Source organism: Canis lupus, chromosome 13 (genome assembly GCF_048164855.1).
Source record: "Canis lupus baileyi chromosome 13, mCanLup2.hap1, whole genome shotgun sequence".
Lineage (NCBI taxonomy): Eukaryota > Metazoa > Chordata > Mammalia > Carnivora > Canidae > Canis > Canis lupus.
The window spans coordinates 55,405,262-55,422,584 of record NC_132850.1 but is presented as its reverse complement, the minus strand read 5'-3'; positions in this window follow the sequence as shown (position 1 = coordinate 55,422,584).

Genomic DNA, 17,323 nt, shown 5'->3' with positions numbered 1-17,323 from the left:
AGGATGGATAAGCAGGAGATGGAAGATGGCTACCCCAGTAAACAGTCGTGATTCCTTACTCAGTTTCTGTACCCGAGCCAATTCTCAGAGCTGGAACCCATTAACTGAAGGAGAAACCAAATTCCTATGAGGATAGACCCTGCGACAGTGCAACAAGTGTATTCAGTTCCAATTCCCTAGTTTTGTTTCTAAAGTGAATTATAAACATTAACTCTTGTAAATGTGCATGGGGGAGAAGGAATTACCCAGATCTGTAGAAGATTACTGGACAATGAATCTAAATGAATGTCATTGCTCGAGGACTCAAAGTGCCAACTTGGCCTCCTATTAGCTTGGGGATGTGTGGTGGCCAGGTAATAGGTGGCATCCTGGCCCAGGTCCCAGCCACGAACCTACCCTGTGGTCATTTCTCTAATGCAAAATTGGAATGTGCATACTTGGTAGTTGACAGAAAACCCTCAAGTAATTCTTGATGTTTGGGGTATCAGCTATTGTAGGGGAGAAGGCCAGCTAGAAGCTCTGAAATGTTTTCTTTCCAATATAGTAAATCAATACTGTGTCTTGGGACTGAATGACAGAGATTAGTATCATGCTAACAGAATAGAGGATGGTCTCTATGATATTCCTGCTAAATGAACCAACCTCCAACCTGGGCTTTAGAGAAGTATCATTGATCATGAGGGATGACAGTGAAATTCCATAAAGTTAATCAATTAGTAGCTTCAATTGCAGCTGTTATACTGGATATGGTATTTTCACTAGTATAGATTAACAAAAATTCTGATATACAATATACTGTCTTTGAGCTGATAAAAGCCTTCCATCCCATCCATGTCAGGAAAGTGATTTGCATTTATGTAACACAGACAGTTTTATACATTTCCTGTGTTGCCCCAAGTCCATGTTAAAACCCCATACTGTCTGCCATAATGTCATCAAAAAGGAGCCTGGACTGATACTCTGTGGTATATCACATTGGTCTAATAAAAACATCATGCTAATAGAACCAGATGAGCACAAAGTATGTGTGTTGTGTTAAGACCCATGCATTCCTAGGGTAGGAGACAAACTGTGAAGATTCAGGAGCCTACCTATGTCAATGAAATGCTTAGTGGGGTTAGGGCCTGGGGAATATCTCACCTCACACCACAAAGAAAGAAAGAAACGCAATTCTTGGTCTTTTTTTTTTTTTTTTTTTAGATCTAGAGACAGCATGTTATACATTTGAAAGTTCTCTTCTAACTCATATATATACTGGTTGTGTGAAAGGCCGCCAGCTTTGAGTGGGGCCCTAAGCAAGAAAGAGGTCTGGAGCAGATCCAGGTAGTAGCAAACTATCTATCATTCAGAAAGTTGTGACTGTAATGTCATTGGTCCTTTGTAGAGATTTGACCATGGAACATCAAGTCACCAGTCTAATGTGATCACAGATGGCCTTCTTTAGTAAGATTTTGCTGACCCACCAAGTCATAATAAGCTCCGGCAAGCTGAGCAGTCATCCAGTATAAATGGAAGTGATTCTACAAGTTCCAAGCACAGACAGGACCAGATGGCACCAATAAAAACCGTCTTATGATTTTTTTTTAAGATTTTATTTATTTATTCATGATAGACCCAGAGAGATAGAGAGAGAGAGAGAGAGAGAGAGAGAGAGAGACAGAGGGAGAAACAGGCTCCCTGCAGGGAGCCCGATGTGGGACTCCATCCCAGGACCCCAGGATCACAACCTGAGCTGATGGCAGATGCTCAACCACTGAGCCACCCAGGTGCCCCAACCCTCTTATCATCTTATCTAGCACTTCTCATCCCTGGTTTTATGTGGGTGTTGAGGTCCCTTATGACCATCTTATTGAGGAGGAAGAGGCCGGCTAGGTTGATTAAGAAGTTGGCTTAGTTTATTAGTGACAGCTGAAGATGAACTGTTGCTCTCTAGTCCACTTTCTCAGGACAGCCCTGAAAAGAACTGGTGACTGGAACTCCTTCCACAGAGCAGAGTTCTGGGTGGTGCACTCAGTCATCTACTTTGTGTGAATAGGAAAATGAAACAAAATAAGAATAGACAGGGAGGGGCTCATGGGTGTTGGCACTGATCGAACAGGGACCAGAAAGAGAAAGACTGGAAGTTCTGGCTGAGGAGGTCTTGGGAAAAGGCATGGCAATGGATCTGCAGGGATTGCCATGCAGTAAGATGTTCTTGCCCTGGTATCCGATGTAAACACCCACTGAAAACATTCACCATTGAAACGATATTAAACAAACAAGTAGGGGCACCTGGGTGGCTCAGTGGTTGAGCGTCTGCCTTTGACTCAGATCGTGATCCTGGGGTCCTTGAATCGAGTTCCTCATCAGGCTCCCCTCAGGGAGCCTGCTTCTCCCTCTGTCTTGCCCACCACCTCTTGTGCTTCTGTGTTCTCTCTCCCTCTCTCAAACAAACAATTAAATAAAAAATAAATAAATAAATAAATAAATAAATAAATAAACAAATAAGTAAAACAAGTGGACAGAATGACTTGGCCAGTTGATCTCAGTTAGGCTCTGTCATCAAGTACCTGAAAACCAGCCTACTAGTCGGCTAGATGAAGAGTAGTCATGGAAGTGGAGATGGGCCTGATAGCATGGCCTCCGACTCATGAAGTCTGGGCTAGCTATTGCCACTGCTGAATGTTTACCTTGCCAGCAATAGGACCCAATACTTAGCCCCTATATACCTGAGACCAACAAATCACTTGGAACAAACCAACTGTATTGTACCCTTTCACCTTGAGAGAACAATAAACATATTGGTCAGGACTGGCACCCGTTCTGAGTATGTGTTTGTCTCTTTTGCGCACAGGGCCTCAGCCAATGCCAGAATTGAAGAGTTTGTAGGTTCTTTGACCCACCAATAGAAGATTCCAGATAGAACCGTGTTATACTAAGGAACCTACCTTAGAGCACACAGTGGGCATATGAACCTATCACATACTGTGCCACCTGTAAGCTCCTAGCCTGACTGAGAAATAGAATGGTCTCTTAAAGATGCACCTGTCACCAGGTCTAAGAGAACAGACCTCTGGGTCTATCATGAATAAATAAATACAATCTTAAAAAAAAAAAAAGATTGTAAGAAGGTTTTTACTGGTGCCATCTGGTCCTGTCTGTCCACCTTGAGAGGATGGGCATTTATATGATGCTGTGCCCCGAAAACTAGAATATACGGACCCAGGAAACAAAAGTGGAAGTATAGCGGTGCCTTGGTGGCTCATTCAGTTAAGCATCTGCCGTCAGCTCAGGTCATGATCCCAGGGTCCTGGGATTGAGCTCCATGTTGGGCTCCTTACTCAGTGGGGAACCTGCCTCTCTCTCTCCCTCTGCAGCTCCCCTTGCTTGTACTCTCTCTATCAAATAAATAAATAAAATCTTTTTGTAAAAAGTGGAAGTATAAATGATAGCATTACTTCTAGTGACTCATTTTGTGTTTCCAATATTGCTGAAGCCCTGTGGATATAGAGGTCCTAGTTCTCAAAGGGGGGATGCATTTACCAGGGGACACAGTAAGATTCTCATCGACTTTTAAGCAAAATATGTTGACCAATCACTTCAGGCTTTTCATACTAAGAGACCAGCAGGCGAGGAGATGAATTATCTTATTGGCATTGGTAACTGAACTTGATTATCTGGAGAAAAGAGGGTCATTGTAGTACAACAGGGAGACCGGAGTCAGGTAATCCATTGAAGCATTTTTTGTTTTTCATGTTCACTTCGATGGTAAATGGATAATAGAACAACTGTGGCCTGAGAAAGGGCTAAGATTCATTAGGAATGAGGATCTGGGTCACCCCTGCAGGCAAGAGAACCTGAAATGCCAGTCTAGCAATGCGAGAAATTCAGAATGCGTGCTGGAATAGTGGGCTGATGAGTAATACCTATGACCTTGAAATCAACTGCAGTGTCAGGGCTACAGTCCTACTGGTCTGTCCTACTGGTCTTTTCCTCTAAGGGCTTCAGGAAGCTCTTCCTTAGTGGGATAAGCTTATTCCAAGAAGCAAGCAGATCTAAGTAGAACAAGAGTGGATTGTAGGGAATACAATGGTGCTCTATTCCGATCCTTATTATTATTATTATTATTATTATTATTATTATTAATAAGCTCTATTGAAGTATAACGGACTCAGGCCCATTCTTTAGGAGGGTTAATGTACTTACTGCTTTATCAGCTGCTGGTTTCTTACAACTGAGTCTCTCGCTTTAAACTGCCCTAGCTCCAAACAACTACCTCACTTCCAGTTACATTTCTTCCAGAGGGCGGATGAGGAGTGCACTACCAATGACTGGCTGATGTGGGTGGACCTACAAAGACTGACCTTCTCTCTTGTATTTGGGACAATTCTGAAGAACCATTACAGCACCGCAGGTCCCAGCAGAATTGTCAGAGGTCTCAACTAAAACCACTGTGTACTCAGTTTTTCCCTCTGCTAACCTTGCCTTCCTCACTTTTTTCCTTGGTATTTCTCAGAGCTGTCTCTAGGAACATTTCTGCACGCCACTTGCCAGCTCACAGTCTGTTTCCACGGAACGCAGTCTAAGACAGATGGAGATAACATTCAGATCGTTCATAAACCCAAGTAACTCGGGGAATGTTTTCAGTATTAAATTAAGAGCCACAAATTTTGAATAGTGGAAACAGAAATACTCCCCCATCTATTCTTTAACATGTTTCTGGATAATTTGAGCAAGGTATAGACTATGTTCTATGCTCCAGTGAATTATTGTGACTTAAAAATAGATGCTATATTGGCAATTTCAAAGATTACTTTCTCTACTTTCTAAATTTATTCTGCTCTTAGAGGTTAGCAAACACATTATTTAGTATGTAAAATCCTATTCCATCATCACTTCAATTTATGTAAAATTAAAGCATGAATTTTCTTCTTATTAGATATATTTTCTCTTTTTTAACCCCAACATTAGAATTTCTTGACACAAATTCGTGTTAATTCAACTTCTCTAAAATGCATAGCATAATCCATATGTTCTTTTAACAGCCCCTCACACAAAAAAATATACTATTATCAAGTACATATCTGTGACTTAAATTTCTGATGCAGACATTTAGTAAATTCTTTCTGGTAATACCATATGTGTCACAAAGTAATACAGTGCTGCAATGATAATTATGTGCTATAAACGTGCTTTTGCATGGGGATTCCGAACGAGTGTGTGAGGCCATATCCTCTTTGCTACTCACATAACATCGACGGTTCCTGTTTTGTCTGACTAAATCGACTCAATGTCTTACTGTTCTTTTTTTTTTTTTTTTTAATTTGGTGGTGAAAGTGAAGCCTTAGTTTTAAATTCTGTGTATGCCCTGCTCAAATTGAAATAAAAGACAGTTTTTTACATTGACCAACATGTCTATGTCTTAAAATACAAAAATGTTTGACATCCAATTTTCAAGACACTATTTATCAAAGTATTATTGAAAAAAATTGAAAGGAAGTTTTGCTTGTTTCCAAAAAACTTCACAGAACCCCCCCCCCCAGAAAAACCACCCCAAACTATAATGAACCCAAATTAAAACTAAAATGCACATTTCTTCACTATACCCTCTACATAGCTATACCCATACCCACACTCACCCACCCACCCTCACACACACACACGATACATCATCTTAGTCACACTGCACAATTGCTGTAGTTCCTAAACCTTAGATAGCTTCAGAATTATTTGGAGAGCTTAGGAAAATTAGTCATGTTCTGGAAATTCTGATTCAATGGAGCTCACATAAAGCTTTGGCATATGAATTTTCTCCCAAATCTCTGGGTGATTCTAAGTTATGCCAAATTTGGGTCCAATTGAAAAAAAAAGAAAGTTAAATGACATAAACTAGCTCTTAATAGTTTATACACAAATTGTATATGAGGAATTTAATGTCCACTTCTGGTAAGGTCAATACTGTTTATCTATCATCTATCTATCTATCTATCTATCTATCTATCTATCTATCATCTATCTATCTATCTATCTATCTATCTATCTATCTATCTATCTATCATCTATCTATCTATCATCTATCTATCTATCTATCTATCTATCTATCTATCTATTATCTATCTATCTATCTATCTATCTATCTATCTATCTATCTATCATCTATCTATCTATCTATCATCTATCTATATCTATCTATCTATCATCTATCTATCTATCATCTATCTATCTATCATCTATCTATCTATCTATCTATCTATCTATCTATCTATCATCTATCTATCTATCATCATCTATCTATTAACTTAAAGACATTTGCTTTGGTGATAAAGCCAAGGCTCTAAGATAATCTGTATGAGAATATTTTTCACTTTGATCAGAATGAAATGTCCCTACGAATAATTTGGTATAATATTTGGGGTTTCTCAGACTATGTCTGTGTAAGAAGATTTTGCAATAGTGAAAATGCCAGCAATAGCTGATTTTCTGACCCAGTGCATTCATAGATAAGATTTTTTTCTAATTATGTAGGTCAACTTTGAATCGGGTAATCAAGAAATACATCCTCATACTCCTCCTGGCATTTTGACTTCAAGAACTTCTTCCTTCCAGAGAATTTTAGAACAAATTTAAAGATTTAGTCGCCATTCTTCACTACTGAGCTGAGTAATCTAAACAAAATCACTCCACTTCCTTATTTATAATTTCCTCAGTGACAAATGAAGGATGATCCCGAGGGAGCCTTCTTTAACTCCATGTCTATGTTATATAGTTTGGAAAAGATGAAGGACAGGCTTTTCCCAGCAGCAACAAAAAGGAAATTATAAAAATCAAGAGCTAATCTTGCTTGGGGGATAGGGGTTGGGGAAAGGGAAATAAACTATGGAGACTTTTTTTTCCTTTGGAGGTTCAATTTTTCAGGTTGTTAATCATCTGCATTTCTCAAATCTGTATACTCATTGCCTTCCTGGAGCAGAGAAAATTGAGGTAGTAAATGTATTTGGCTTCCTATTCCTTAAATTGTACACAATGGATTGGGAAAAAATTAAAAATTCAACTAAAAACAAATGAAGGTTTAAATTTGTCATTGTTTCTAATTTATTGCGGAAGGGGGGCCATTCTTTGGGCTAAAATGTTATTTCTACCTTTGCGTTGGTATTCTTTTCTTAGTATGTATGAAGAGAGTATCTTGCCTAAGAAGACTATGAACTAAAAATAAAATTTACCTTCAATTTTACAAAAATCTGACATCTATAATGAAGTCCTACTCAGAAAGACTCTAATTTATTATAGATGAGATTACCTGGAACATTCCACTTTGATTTTCAGTATTGTATGTAAGAACTGCCTTTAGGACATTTTCTGTAGGCTATCTATAATGGGATTCTCATTTTTCCTTAGAAGATGAATAATAATTTTTACCATCCCTTTGGCAAATTAAAGATTGATAATTTGAACAAGTCAATAAGGACATTTTTCTTTCTTAATATAGTGTCATTCAGAAAATTAAGGGCAGGTGAAAATTTTTGAAATAGAATAAATTAATTTAATAATATTAAAGGATAATTGGCATCAGTAGAAGTGTAAACTTTAAACAGATTTAGAGTTGAGGGAGAGAATAGGAGACAGGTATTTTCCCTCTTTCTTTGTGGTTCAACATTGTCTGTAGCCATACAAATGAAGAAATATTATTGCCTTATAATTCATTTTGTGTTTTTACCCTATATAATTCTCCTAAAATGAGATCTATATCTTGCTTTTGTTTTATTTCTTTCATAAAGGGATGTGAGGTCTTTCTGTGTGTCCTGACTTTTATGGTTTTTAAATATATGTGCACTTTTTTGTGGTCCTTGCAGAAACAAATAACACATCGAATGCCCCTTTTAAAGATTTTATTGATACAGTTGATTTCTGCTTTGTTTTGAAATATTTTTTAATAGAAAACTTATGAGACGCCTATATGTAATTCTTACCACAAAGGACACCTGGCAATTTACAATGTCTAAAATTGTCATAGGAAAATTAGCCCTGGTTGTGTTTTCACTAAATATGAAATGCACATTTGACATAACCTACTCCAGCAAAACTTGGCAATTTATGAAGCTGTAGTAGGAGTCCGTTTCTTTGGTGGGGAAAAGAAGAAGACTATGCTTCTCTCCTGGGTACACATTATCAGGGTTTTGGACCTACTTTCTGTCTGACCACTGAGGCTGAAAAATTTACTCTGGCCATACAAGATAGTTGGAACAGAATGTAAAATTCTCTTGTAGATTTTGTTAAATTACCAAAATTCAGAGCTCAAGTCTAATAGAATGTTGCTCATCTCACAAATTTAAGCTAGGTTTATGACCTTGAAATTTGAAGCCAGAATTTTTATCAAAAGAAGCTGTATGTATGTAATTTCTCTATAAGGAATACATAATACCTACAATACATTTTCAGACATTTGATGAAAGATATTCCTAGAACAGAGGGCAGCGCCTTTAAAACATAATGCATTGGTTCAATTAGGAAAAAGAATACATCAAGGACTTAGAAAATGACAGAGTTTTCAAGCTGTTGGCATATAGTTAATAGTTTTTGAGCAATGATTGAAGTTAAGGCTCAGTACTATCTGTTCTGAGGGATTTAATATTCATGTAAGACATGGTATCTAAGCAAAAATTAAACAAACAAAACTTCACACACACACACAAACAAAAAACTGTGGTCTAGGAGTGGACTTGTCTCTATTCAAAGCATAATGTGATAAACACCATAAATCATAAAGGAGCAGTATTCTAGAACTAAAATTAAAAGATTTTGCTCTGACTGTTGATTATAGAGTTACTAAATTTGGGCCTTTAAACAATGTGAAGGATTTAAATAAAAAATTCAGAGAGGGAATTTCAGTCACAACTGAGGGGTCATGGGATTGGGAAACTGATGGTATTTGTGTCAGAGACTAGAGAGGATGGGTCCTGGTGTTATTTCCCCTAGAATGCCACAAGTAGGTTAGGCCTATATCAATTTAGGGAATATGGACACTCTATATTGACATGTTGCTCCAGGAAAGTCTTGGAACACAGGTGAATAAAGAAAAATTGAAATGAGTACCTTCTTCCAGACACTTCTGTCAAGGAAAAGAAGTAAAAGCATAAATAATGGTAATAGAGTAATCAAGGATGCCTGGCCAAGATTAATAATCTTAATTGGCAATGACCCATCTAACTTTTTCTCTATCCCACTGAAGATCACTTGTTTGCCCAAACACTATCCACAATCCAAACAATATTCTTCTCACACTTCTCTCAGTCTTAAACAGATTTCATTTATTATTGTTGAAGAAAACACATGCATATATTCTTATCAAGTGCCTCATATAAATACTTTTCACTCTTACCTACAGCATGCAAGATGTAAAGTTGGTGGTTTCTGGCCAGGTATCTAGATGAAAAGTGAATTTGGTGAGAGTCACTATGTGGATGATTGAAGAGGACTAGTAGATTTACAGATTGCAGACCACAGGTCAGTTGACTACAAAACTGTAAAGAAGCCAGCAGAACAGTGGCCCAAGAATATAGCAAGAAAGGTAGGGATCTTTCTCCTAACACAACTTTTCCTCTAAAGTTTGCTTCTCAAGCTTTCATGTGCATAGATGGGTCTTATTAAAAATGGAGATCCTGCTAACTCTGGGAAACGAACTAGGGGTGGTAGAAGGGGAGGAGGGCGGGGGGTGGGAGTGAATGGGTGACGGGCACTGGGGGTTATTCTGTATGTTAGTAAATTGAACACCAATAAAAAATAAATTAAAAAAAATGGAGATCCTGATTGAGCTGTCTGGGGTGGAACCTAAGATTCTTCTTGTCTAGGAAGCTCCCAGGTCATAGTGCTGCTACTGGTTCGTGAACCACACTTTGAGTAGCGAGATTGTCCAAAAGCTTATGGAATCTGACTAGAAGGAGGAGGGAGAGAGTTGTAGTCTCCTTATAGGATTATTGAATATAAATACAAATCAGGACTTTAAAAAAAATCTTTCCTTGCTTTCCCACAAAATAGTCGTAAGGTCAGTTTAAAGATGCTTGATCTGCGCTTTGAGGGCAATAGTACTCATTAAATGAAAATGTTTTAACAGTGGAATGGCACAAGACTCCTTCTTTATCATATGGCATGTGGACTAGAGGAAGGAAAGAATGAAGGCAAGTGAACTGATTAGATGCCACCCATATAATCTAGTTTTGAGGCCCTATGAACCTGAACAGAAGGGTTGATATTCGTCTAGTTTGACTTTGAATATGGAAAACAATGAAGGAGGAATAGCAAGTAGAGTGTAAAGAGGAATTTACTAGAAAGTGCACTATTAGAACCAGAAGGCACTAGCCTTATGGGACATTTCCTTATACTAGTCCATTGATACATTCATTCACTTTCTATTTTACCGTCCTGTCTTTTTATCTCTGTTCTATCACATGCGGATGAACATAGAGTGCTTGGGGCATAGTTCACCTTCCACTTCATGCATCATTAATTGTGAACAGTAAACAACTATGAACGATAGCTACTGAGACAAAGACAAAAAGACCTAGATGTGAAGGTCGAGATTTATTAGCAACAGTCAATTCTGTTTACCAAAGAGAAACAGGAAAAATCATTTTTGTTGTTGTTCCAGTGGAACCTGATGGTCACAGTTTTTTATACAAGTACCTTTGGTAGGTTACCTTGAAGCTTAAGAAATTCAAAAGTATAATAAATGGGGAATGTAGTGCAGATAAACCCTGATTTCAGCTGGAAAATAAAGGGAAATTCAATACCCTGATAGTATTAGCATTGTATTTACAGCTGTTGCTGCTACCCACATGAATAAATGCTCCCCGTGGGCCCAGATCAAAGGTAGTCACGGTGTGACAGAGCATGAGACCATACTATAATAATTTTACAGATTTAGCAGAGTGTTTCAAGTGAAAGTGCATATGATATAAGTTGCAGGTGTTCATAAACATGATGCAGGGTCCCAGTTGCTGTTGGCTTGCTTGGAGCTGGGCTGCTCTACTTACTGCTTTCTCCTGAAATTATGCCTCAGTGGGTCAATCACAAATATGAGTAACTCCCTTTTGGGAGTGATATTTCATCTCTGTGCATATATATGTGTATATATGTATGTTTGGTACATTTGCTACTGTATCCATTCTGTTATCAATTCTCCATTTCTGGCTGCAATTTTATCTATCTAGACTTTCAAATCTCAAATTGTAGATCTTCTTGTCTTTGTGTCTACATTGGATTTAAATGTGTAATGAATTTGTGTGTGTGTGTGTGTGTAAAAGCATTGTCTGAAAAGCTAGAGGGGTACATGTCTGAAATTTTGCACACTTCCAGAACTTTTAAGGCTGCGATTTTGATGGATGTTAAGACATTAATGTTCCCCACACCTGAGTGATTGATGGAACCTGTTTATAGTGTACTTTCTTACTTTACAAACACTTAACCACTCTATTAATTCTCAATCTCCTTTAATATTGGAAAACTCTGTTATTTTCAATTAGATAAATAATAGTTAAACTCTAACAAATAACTCTGGCCACATAACCTCTGACTGCATCTCCATTTTAAAACTGTGAATCAGGAACATAACCAGTAGCCTATAAAACAATTTGTTTCCTATTGTTGTCTGGTTCCAAGAAAGTCCCATTAGGACACTGGAGAGAGAATATTGTGGAAGACAGCTGTACAGCACTTATACAGTAACTTTGTTTAGAATTTTCTCTGGAAAGAAGGGGCAAATTTGACCATGATTGATTTAAAGTTTGACAATGTATATTAATTTCATATTTAACAATGTTATAAATGTATGTCAATAATATATAAGAAGTTTGGAGTAGCATATAACCAGAACTGTATGGCCATTATTAATAGTATTTAAAGAACTGCCATAGTCAGATATCATTTCATTTGAATATATGTCTTTTTCAGAACAAACTGTGTACCAGAGTCATGTTTGATATGCTTCATTGATATATATTTTTCTGAAGTTAGAAACAACTAGCAATGGGAGTTTTTATCCCTATACATATCACTAATACAGTTCTTATCATTCTTACTTTAAAAAAAAAGATTAGAAGGAAATTATTGAAATTAATGTGCTATGTGTTTTACCGGGGAACCTATCTCTGAAAGACTTAACAGAGATGTTTGAAAAAATAAAATAAAACGGGGCACTTGGGTGCCTCAGTTGGTTAAGCATCCAACTCTTTGTTTTGGCTCAGGTCATGATCTCAGGGTCCTGGGATCAAGCCCCACATAGGCAGGGAGGAGTCTGTTTGAGATTCTCTCTCTCCTGGTGCCCCTTCTTCTGCTCATATGCTCTCTCTCTGTCGCCCTCAAATAAATAAACAAATTAAAAAAATAATGAAAGGATATTCTATCAGGAGCATTTCTTTAGATCCAACTAGCAGTGTATACATATGGGATTCTGTGAGATCCTACACAGGAGAAGTGGGGTTTGTCTCATTCTAGCTGCTACATTTCTTTCTTTTTTTTAAATATTTTATTTATTTATTCATGAGAGAGAGAGAGAGAGAGGCAGAGACACAGGCAGAGGGAGAAGCAGGCACCATGCAGGGAGCCTGACGTGGGGCTCGATCCTGGGTCTCTAGGATCACATTCTGGGCTGAAGGCAGCTCTAAACCCCTGAGCCACCCAGGGATCCCCAGCTGCTACATTTCCATCTGGATCTTGAACCAAGAAGTGTTCTCAGGTTTGAGACTATCCCTGGACTATTATGCGATACTTTTTACCATGAGTAGGATGATGTCTAGTTTTAAATACAGTGAATCTATGGACTTTTTGGTTTGTATTGTTCCCAGGTGAGAAATTCTTATTGGTTCTGTAAGTCCTCTTTTTGGTGTGAGTTATCCCAAGGTGATCTCAAGAGTACATGTTTTTCTGTTAGTTTTTTGTTTTTGTTTTTTGGAAATCTCTATGAAACATCAATAGTTTCTTTTAAGCAAAGTTCACATTTTTACTTTTGTAATTTGATGCGGTTTCAAGTGAAACCTGTTTCCTGAGAGCAGTTAAGAATATTTAAATATTTAAAGTTGTATTAGCTAACTTAATATGATAAAATCTGATATTTTATGTTGTGATTGGAGAATTCTGATCTACTTAAATGGCAAAGGAAGCAATAATTACGTTTACTTGCTTCTATAATGAATTATTGTACAAATGACTGCATTCATCTGATACGATAAAGAGAAAACCAGTTCCTAATTCCAGAGTTGAGAGAGTACCTGGTTTTTTATATGGCCTAGGAAATCATTCCTACTCTGTGTTTTCTACTGCATTATTAGTTAATTTAAAATGACCTAAAATATGGGGTTTTCACTGATTCTTGGAGAAAACATTTCAAAAGAGAGAATTAAGAGGACGGTATGTTTATTTTTCCCTAACTATATCTTTTTTGAAAAAAATGTACTTAATAAAGATTGAAAAATAATTTGTATCTACCATCTATCATTATGGTATGTAGCCCTTTTAAAAGTTGAAGACATGGTAAGTATTGTATCTATAATTTATGAAGTTATTTTAAAAAACAAAACCAAAAAAATCGTAATCTACATAAAACCTTATTCTAGCTATTCACAATTTCTTTGAAATCACCAAAATGATTTTTGAATATACTTTCCTTTTAAAATATGTTTTCAAAGCAACTTTTTATTGACTTTCACAAAAATCTTGAAAGGCACTTAACATTTCTACTTTCTGTGATTAAGCAGAATTTTACACAAATGGGATTATGAAGAAATGGCATTTTAAACTTTACCTTCTGACATAAATGTGTCTCCGGACTTTATAAAAATGTTAATCGGATAGACTACGATGTTTTCCTGTAAATATTAGCCTGAAAGCACTTTTAACAAATTCTCTGAAAATAATGGTTCTCTTTTACAAATATTTTACCTTCAGTGTCTCCTTACTGCTCACTGACTAGATGTGAGCTTTGCCTTGGGCCATGCGAGGTCACTGATCCTCACACACATGCCTGGCCTGTTTTCACCTCTCCTGGTGGCCGCAGCCAGGGAAGCCACTTCTGTAACTCAAAACCCTTCAAAGCCTTCCAAATCTCTGAAGAAGCCCCAAAGCCCTTAGTTCCTTGCTTCCAACATAATATTTGACCAAATTGGCCATTAGAAAATAATTAAATGTTTTTCTTATGTATCAGGAAAAAAAAAAAAAAGAACTAGAAGAAGAGCTAAAGAGTTAGTTTTGGAAACAGTATAGGTCTGGTGTAGGGACAGACCAGCTCCGGGTGTCTGAAGCAAAGATATTTGAGGTTGCTACAATTTCTGGATGATGAACAACTGCAACACTAGAAGAGGCAACCTCAACGTGCAAAGACACTATTTTTTTTTCCTTAATTGGTAAATATTTTTGACCCAGGAGATTTGGGATTAGGTATTAGAGGCCTAATAAAGAGCCACACTCATATTTATCTTTTAGTGCTGTTCAGCAAAAATCTGTGTATTTTGAGTATTGTAATTACCTAAGATATTTAGGTATCTTATAACCGGTTTTAAAATATGCACTTGAAAAACTAATTTCTATTTGTGATTTCAAGTTAAAAGTAAATTTGCAACTAATATTGAAAACGTTTAGGGGCTCTTGGGTGGCTCTTGAGTGTCTGCTTTTGGCTCAGGTTGTGATCCCGGAGTCTTAGGATCGAATCCCGTGTTGGGCTCCCCACGTGGAGCCTGCTTCTCCCTCTGCCTGTGTCTCTGCCTCTCTTTGTGTGTCTCTCATAAATAAGTAAATAACATCTTTTAAAAAAAGCATTTAGGGGTGCCTGGCTGGCTCAGCCAGAAGAGCATGTGACTGTTGATCCCAGTGTCTTGAGATCAAGCCCTATGTTGGGTCTAGAGATTACTTAAATAAATACAACTTAAAAAAAAAAAAAAAACAGTTAACAGAACTTAAGAATTACCTCATTTATAAATGGCATATTGAAATACCTTAGACTACTTAATTAAGGGTTAAAAATCCTTGTAAAATGTAATAATATTTATAAACCAAATTTAAAATTTCCAGGGGAACTTCAGTCTTTGTAATTGTCATAAATATCAATTAAAAGTATAAAAATTGTTTCTGCATATCATTTCTATGCAACAAAGCTAACCTCAGGACCACCAAACATGCTCATATTGTCAGCTTAAGAGATGTTTTGAACATTTCAGCTAAGGGCTAATTCGATGTGCTGCTAGCAGGGATGGCGAAATGGCACAGAGTTAAAGGGAGAATCGTCAGTGCTCTGAAATGAGAACAGTTTAATTCCTATTCAAACAATACTCTTAGTATTTACTCAATAGTTAGTGGGATTGGGAAGAAATCAATTTTCCATTCAAGGACATTGGACACACGAAAAGATCCACATAACCCATTTCTGCTGCAGAACGCAGAATAGATGTTAGAATCTTTTTTTTCAAAACATTTTCTATTTTCCTGGGAGTGAACATCAGTTTGTTTATTAGTTGGTTAGTATTTCTGTGCATGTGTGTGCTGTTTAGTGGGGCCAACTTCTTGGGAAGCATTAAAAGGCTTAATGTTTAAACATTTAAATCACCAGCTTCGTGTACAGGACAAAATACATTATTGGCTCCCAGAATTTCATGAAACTGCCAACTGAATTGCTTAGGAATACTGCAAAAACACTCAGTGAAGATTGGTTGGCATTTTAATTTTCTCTCCGGGTTGCTAGCTACTCTAGAAAGTAGGATGAATTTACATTCAAGTCACATAAAGGATTATCTGTGTGAGCATTATTTAACTTCCCAACTCTTGGAAAGGGGCTCTGGAACAGATTTATCATTTGTTAGATACAGAAGTTGCAAGATGGAAGCCAGAGCTTCCATAGCTTTCCATGATGTGGAAAGTGATGTGGGCAGTGATGGTATCCTTCGTGGAAGATAATTAATTCGTTTGAGGTTGGGAATTCCAACTGGCTAGTGGTTGGAAATGTATGACTGAACCACAGGCCAAAAGCCAGGGTAAAAGAACATTTAAAAGTTAAATTTTGAGAGCTGATCTTGAGGCCTAAGATTGCCAAGAAATACTGTGCAGAGAGAAGAGATCCCAGGAGTATCTCCATACAGCGCACTTGCAGCCTGAGGAGGAGCTTGAGGTGACAATGTGCACGTGAGACCAGGAATTACAGAACTATGGACTGGAATCTGCCAATTTATATAGTGGTTCACACAGTGTGGGGTGTGTGTGTGTGTGTGTGTGTGTGTGTGGAGTAGGTGATTAGTATGAATCTATGTTTAGTATGGGTGATTACACATAAACATAAGAATTCCCAAAAAGTCTTGAAGAATTCTCTTTATGACATCAATTGGTTAGCACTGGGAAGCAGCTCCCTCCGAGGCGGGACACGCGTGTTCCTGCGTCATCGCCGGCCACACGTTTCATGTGTACAATCCATGTCTACTCACTTGCACCCCTCAGCTCTGTGCCTATCATTATCCACCTGTATGTTTTTGAGTTTGCAATCTGTGGTTTGCTGAATTAAAGCAGAGAAAAAGTTCATGTCAGTTAAGCACCCGACTCTTGGTTTCTCCTCAGGCCTTGATCTCAGGGTTGTGAGATCCATCCCCTTCAGGCTCTCCCCTCAGCAGGGAGTCTGCTTGTCTCCTGTCTCTGCCCAACCCCCACTGGCTTTCTCTCTTTCTCCCTCTCTCATAAATAAATAAATAAATAAATAAATCTATAAATCTTTTTAAAAAACAGAGGAAAGTTTCATGATGGGTAGTGAGTAGTGCACTGTGAAATTTTAGGAGGAGCTGTTCCTATTCCATTTAATTTTTGTGAACACTTACTTTATTTTGGGTGGCGTTATGGGTTGAAATGCATCCTCCCCAAATTCGTATCTTAAAGGACCCAGAATAGGACCATATTTGGAAATAGGGTCATTACGGTCGTGTTTAGTAAAGAAGAGGTCATACTAGAGTAGGATGGGCCCGTAATCCAATATGGTTGTGTCCTTATCAAAGAGGAAGTTTGGACACAGACTTGTGTACAGGGTGAATGCTTTGTGAAGAGGAAGACAGAGATCTAGAGATTAAGGAACACCTAAAATTGCCAGGGAACCACCAGAAGTTGGGAGAAAGGCACAGAACAGATTTTCCCTTACACTCCGCCTGAAACGAATCAACCCCTCCAGCACTTCGATCTGGGACTTCTGGCTTCCAGAACAGTAAGATAGGAAGTTTCTGTTATTCAAGCCACCGAGTTTGTGGGACTTTGTTAAGGTATCCTTAGCAAACTAATGCAGAGGGAAAGAGCATTATTTCTGAAGACACCTTTTTGCCACTTTTAAAGATCA